The sequence below is a fragment of the Fundulus heteroclitus genome, chromosome 9, assembly GCF_011125445.2.
Source record: "Fundulus heteroclitus isolate FHET01 chromosome 9, MU-UCD_Fhet_4.1, whole genome shotgun sequence".
NCBI lineage: Eukaryota > Metazoa > Chordata > Actinopteri > Cyprinodontiformes > Fundulidae > Fundulus > Fundulus heteroclitus.
Genome location: NC_046369.1, coordinates 19,619,237 through 19,625,965, shown reverse-complemented (window position 1 = coordinate 19,625,965; position 6,729 = coordinate 19,619,237).

Genomic DNA, 6,729 nt, shown 5'->3' with positions numbered 1-6,729 from the left:
TCACCTGAATATGCAGCGTTATTAATTCATAATTGATCAATAGTTTCGCCCTTTCTGATAAGTTCATTCTTTTCTGCTTCAGGACTTAACTTTAGTTCTCCCTTGCCTGCCTGCTCTCCACCGCTGCTTTGGACTCACCAGCATCCGGATCATCTTCCGTCCAGGATCCCTTCTCCCCTCCGTATCAATATTCAGAGCCTCCCACAGTAAGGCTCTAATCTTAATTCTCTCAAACCATCTCTTTGATGGGTTTTCTGCTGACTTCTTCTTACCTGCTAAGGAAATCATAAACTTCCAGCATCCAGCTCCATCGTTCATGGTAATCATTTAAATAACCCTTTTTTTTTCTCCATCTCTCCTGATTTCATATTTTGGTTCTGCACGTGGGTTAGGAAACATTACAATCAAATACTTGTCCCTTCACGACGTAACAAGTTATTTGGATGACTGCTCTTCATTTCTGTATGCCAACACCTTGGTACTCTTACTTGAGTAAAAGTTTTGTTTACTCTCCACAGCGGTGGTTTGGCCACAGTAACGATGTTTAGCTTGGAAAAAGAAAGGAGAGGAAATCAATCACCAAACGCATCTGCTGTCATGCATGGTGGTGCATGTATGATTTTCTTCCAAAGTCGTGTTTAAATAAACTTAAGGAAGAAAGGTTCCAAAAATCTTTAGCAGCGAAACATCAGAAAAATCAACAAACATTATAATAATCAGTTGTGATTCTTGCATAACTGCTGCAGGGGAGAGATACTCACCCATGAAAACTATAACTATTTCTATTAGAAAGATGGGCATGCCTGATTTTTTCTATTTTTTTTTTTACACTGTGCCAAGCAGAGAAGGCCATAAAGATACCCACTCACTTTTGGCACATAATGTTGAAATGCAAAAAATGACAAGTAGCATTTTTTAAGCTTCATTTTATTCAAGCACTCATGCTGACCCCTTGCACAGAGGCACCCTGGGAAAAGAGCCATGTCACCTATATTTAAAAAACAGCTTCCGAGAATAGTCTGTTGCTTCCTTGGAGTTTGACTGCACAGTTCAAATGTCATCCAGCTTTAGCCAAAATAAATTTCCGACCAAAGGGGACAGCATCAACCTCTAAAATCAATTCAAGGTGGAAACTGTTCAAATTAAAAAAAAATCTTTAAATCTTATAGCAGGTATAAAGCATTTTTATTCACTGCCATAAACTGAGCTCTTGTTCGGCAAACTGATCTAGACTTTAGCTTTGAAACATTAATAGAAATATTTGCTGCACTTTTGCGTTTTAAGACAAAAAATAATTTTTCCTCAAAGTCTGCAAGTCAACAACAACATATAGCTCGACAAATTACATGTTTATTTTTCATACCACAAGCAGGATATTTAAGGAATTCACACATATTTGTTTAAATGGGCTGCATATATACACAAAAATGAATATGGGTCAGAAACTAAAACTTATGTTGCAGCAAATGCAGTAACAGCTTATCTAGGAGCAGAGATTGAGAGACAGCTGATAGGATTCAGTACTGGGCCTTTCATGCCAGCCATACTTTAGCAACATTTACAAAGGAAAGGCCTCAGGGGAAAAAACTCCTTCAGGAAGCTGTTTACATTGAAAAAATAATTAAAACTTCCTCGTTTGTCACAGTGAAATAAATATTGTGGGTGAAAATGTTTCCTTCCTGTTATACATAACAGACACGGGTTTCAAACTTTTTTACATTTTACAGGAACAAAAATGTAATTTATTAAGTTTCTCAAACTATTGTCTGCAAAGTGCACAATGTGCATTTATAGAAATTATAATCTAAAGAACTAGCAGCCTGTCTAACACAATCATTAATGCTTTTTGGTCTTTAGACAAGAAGCGTGGGGGAGGATGTCTCATGCTTGGGATGAGGAAGTCCTGAACAACACCTCTGCTCAGACAACGATAATCATCACTGAGTTCGCTGCTGTTGTACAGAAAGTTCTAGAAAGATAAGCCTCAAGGAAGTTAACAAAAGGGAAATCTTAGATCTCAGAATGCTGTCTGGCTAGTGTTGCTAACCCCCTTACCTGGATTCAGGACTGTAAATGGAAATTACAGAGTAGGCCAGAAGAACACAAGTTCACCTGGAACCATCTGTTAGCACCGTCTCATTTGCAATATTCGGTCACGTCTGGGAATACTGGTCTCTCCGTGCCTCATTTCTTCCTTTTGTTGTGACCTTTATGACTTAATCAGGTGTGATGTTTTGCACGAAACGACTCTGGCATGTGATTGTTGAGGCAGTAAGGAGATGAAAAGACTTTTCTCCGCTCGCGATCGTGTAATTCCTGGCATACATGTGACTGATCCTAGAAGTACCACCTTGTCTAGGCAACATTTTTAGCGCTACAATGCATAGATAAGTCATTTTTGCTGCGCAGGGTGGTGATTGTGTTATCACGGTTGTCTCTGAAGGGAAAGAGTCAAACGTTGAAACTCACCTGGGGTGTGTTTTGTTTTTCTTGCTCCTTCTGTCAGGTGGCCACCAAGTGTCTTCTCTCGCACATCACTACAAACACCTTTCTTGTTCTCACACCTGCTGTAAAACCATTTCCCCAAAGACACCCGCAGGCCTGTAATAGCAGTTTGTCATTGCATAATCTCTATTATACATCCTCTTGTGTTTTCAACCGGTTTAGGGACAGTTTTTACCCGACAGCAATAACAAAACTAAATGCAACCAAAAATAACCATTAATTATCATGGATGATGTGTGTGAGAATGTGCTATTTTTTTATTTATTAGTTGTTTTTATCAGTTATTTATTATTTATTTCTTATATTGTGTGTAAATTATGGGACAAAGATTTATTTATTATTTATTTATTTATTATTTTTTTAAACATATGCACGGATCGATGGCACTTTTTAAATTTCGTTGTTCTTGTGACAATGACAATAAAGTTTTCATTCATTCATTCATTTATTCATTCATTCATTCATTTTATCTATTCATACCCACCTTACATCAAACACACAATTATTCATATATATGATCAGGGATAATTTTTTTATATATATATTTACATAAGATATGATTACATGTGATGAATGAAGTAGGAAAACCTCACACTGGAAATGTGGGAGAATCCTACTTATGGCTGGAGGATGTTTATTCAGTCAAGGGAAAAAAATATGCTCAGAAAGAAATTAATTCAGTAGAATCACTTTTGGCACAATTGTTGGTATCCCTTTGCACCCCTTTAATCATTTTTTTTTTAAGTTTAACTTTAATTTGTTTGGTTAATCAGACTAACTACAAACTACTAATTAGAAATTCGTGACTTTCAGGTTACCCGAATTATAAACAGGATGTGAAACATTTCCATTTCTTTTAGCCGCAGGCCACCTGGCTGGAACGGGACCCATATTTATCTTACAGCCATGCACAGAGAGCAGGATGGTTAAGGAGGTTTTAATTCTTTTTTCTTTTTTTTAAAAAAAACTCACTGTTGAAGAACTGCAAAAAAGAGTGGCATCTTGTGGTCAATGAGTTGCTTTAACGATCATTAGTCAGTATCTACAAATCAACTAGCAGTTCTGGACTGATGCATGAAAAAAAAATCATCATGCCATCATCAATAAAGACATTTGAAAATGCTGAACTATCTGCTTTGGACAAATAAGACTAAGTTGGAGCTTAAAGGCAAACATTGTGGGTGACTCTATGAATGAATATGGCAAAATACACAAAACTAAACTCACTGTCGGTAGATGATCAACAATGCTGTGAGCTTGTTTCTGCTCCATGGACCCTGGGATCTATATAAAAGTGCATTGCATCATGTCCTCTCTTTGATTAATAGCCATTTGGTCTTTTTGTGGGATAGTGATGCAAAACATGTGGCCAGTCAGCACAGTAATGGGTTACCAGACACAGAATACATTTTCTTCTGTCACATTCCCCCAGACCTAAGTCCTGTGCAAAACCAACAAGTCTATCTAACATGTTGGCAAATGGTGGTTTTTACAAAGTATTAAGAGTGGTGGTAATGATTTTGGAAAATGTGATTTTGTTTATGTAAGTTTTTTTCGTTGACATAGAATACATTTACTCAAATGAATGATTACCTTTAATGCAATCTCAACAATAGATTACGATTTTATTTTTATTTTTTTACACCTCTTTACCCGGGCTGCCGATAGAAGTGGCTGGCAGCATCAGCATCCACAATCCATCCAAGCAATTTCCACTGCCTGTAAATTCAAGTTCTGTTTTAAAGTTATACATAATTGTCAGTTGCCAATGCACATTTGACTCATTCTCTCCTTTGACATGTGTAGATGAAATTACTACAGGATTACTGTACCAACAGACTATTTTCTACCGTGTGAAGCTATTTTTGTTGAAGCAGTTGTTGAAGAAGTGTGGAAATTCGTTTCAATTTAAACGGATTTTAAACGATCAATTTAAAGTATCCTTTGAAGCATTTAAGGAAACCACGTTTGTATGTTGAGTCGCAGAGTTGATTATATTGGATTTGCTCATGCAGCACTTGCCAGATCTCCTCTACAGGCTCCTCTCCTGTGGAACCAACTCCCAGTTTTGGTCCATGAGGCAGACACCCTGTCTACTTTTAAGACTGGTCTTAAAACTTTCCTTTTTGACAAAGCTTAAAGTTAGAGTGGCTCATGTTACCCCGAGCTACCTCTATAGTTATGCTGCTATAGGCTTAGGCTGCTGGAGGACATCAGGGTCTATTTTTCTCATTCCTGAGTTATACTGTTCTCCAATTTTGTATTATTTGTTGGTATTTAAAATTTTAACTTCATGTTCTTTCAGCCTTTTTTCTCTTCATAGTAGGTAAACCTGGTCTGGCGTTCTGTTAGCTGTGACACCATCCAGAGGGGCAGATCATCAGCTATTACCCTATAACATAGAAAGGATTCCTGGATCAATGCGTGCTTCTGTGCTTTTTTTTCTCTTATTTGTGTCTCTGCTCTGTCTTCTCTAACTCCTAGTCGGTCGAGGCAGATGGCCATTCATACAGAGCCCTGTTCTGCTGGAGGTTTTTCCTTCCTGTTAATGGGGAGTTTTTCTTTCCACTGTCGCTTCATGCTTGCTCAGTATGAGGGATTGCTGCAAAGCCATGGACAATGCAGACGACTCTCCCTGTGACTCTACGCTCGTTCAGGAGGAGTGAATGCTGCTTGTCAAGATTTGATGAAATTTGCTGGGTTTCCTTAAATAGGATTTTTTTTGACCAATCTGTATAATATGATTGCATTTGACTTTGGAAAGTGCCTTGAGATGACATGTTTCATGAATTGGCGCTATAAAAATAAAATTGAATTCAATTGAATTGAACTCCACCAAAACCATGTCGTTTTGGGTGGAGGCAGTGTGATGGTGTTGGGCAGCATCTCCCTCAAAAAAAAAAAAGCAATCCTTGTTACAAATTGAGGCAATATCAATGGAGAGATGTAGGTACTGAGATGAGGTTCTACTATTAGTGGAAACCCAATATCTCCACTTCTAGGGAGAAAGTCTATCTTCCAAGTTGTCAGTGTTTCCCCAACAGAGTGGGGTTTATCAGAAACTACCTCCAGAAGTTAGAAGTGGACAGGATCGAATAGCCTAAGTCTAATCATGACCTCAACCCTACTGAACACTTGTGGGATAAGCTTGATTGTTGTGACTTGTGGCAGAATGACCAATGCAAAAACACTGGCTTACTGGTTGAAGAATGGGATCCCTTCCAAAAGCAGTTTTTGACCAAGCTGGTGACCAGCATAAGGAGGAGGTGCCAGGATGTTGTGGTTTTATGATCAGCTCTAAAAACATACTACACAAACGTTTGGTTTCATGTAATCCATCTGAGTTTTAAAATTCAGAGGCAAAATTCTGAGAAATGTTATAATAAACTGACTAATTAGACCTTTTTTCATGTTCCCTCTTCAAAACAAGAGAACAATTTTATTGCCTTACATCCAGTTGGCAAAAGAAAATCGAACAATGAACAACTAGATTTTATAACGGTGGAAATATGGCATAATAGTAATGGAAAAGAGCAAGTAAGTTTTGTCTTCCTATTCCAGGGCTGCAGTAGACGCAGCATGATTAGAAGCGGTTGTATTGCTTCTGCTCCACTTTAGGAGTCCCCCTCTCCCGCCTACTATGTGTAAATCAAAACCTGTGACTGAATTCGTTTCCAGGATTTCCCTTTTGAGTTGGAAGAAAATTGAGAGGTCCAAACATATAATTTAAAGTGCATAAAATATCAAAACTTTCATAGCATGTAACTTTCAAGTAGATTTTTACAAATGTCAGCTTTGTGGCAAGGGGAGTAGGGGTTACCCCCTAACCCTACCCTACCCATGAGATGGAACACCGTTCTAAAGTACTAAGATTAAGGTTGAGATACAAGAATATCAGCAGTGTTGTATAGTAACAAAGTATAAATACTTCACTACTGTACTTAAGTATATTTTGGAGTACTTTATACTTTCCTCGAGTATAATTTTTTTTGATAACTTTCACTTTTACTTCACCATATTTTCGAACTTAATTGCATACTTTTACTCCAATACATTTTCAGTGTTTGGTTTAGTTACTCGTTACTACAAAAAAAAAAAAAAAAAAAAAAAAAAAAGAGAATTTGTATAGCACTGACCTTACTTGAAGAAGAAAAACTGAAAGCTTACAAAAAGGTTGTATTTTCTGTCTAAACTTGGTCTAAATGTCTCCTGCACTTGGTTGTT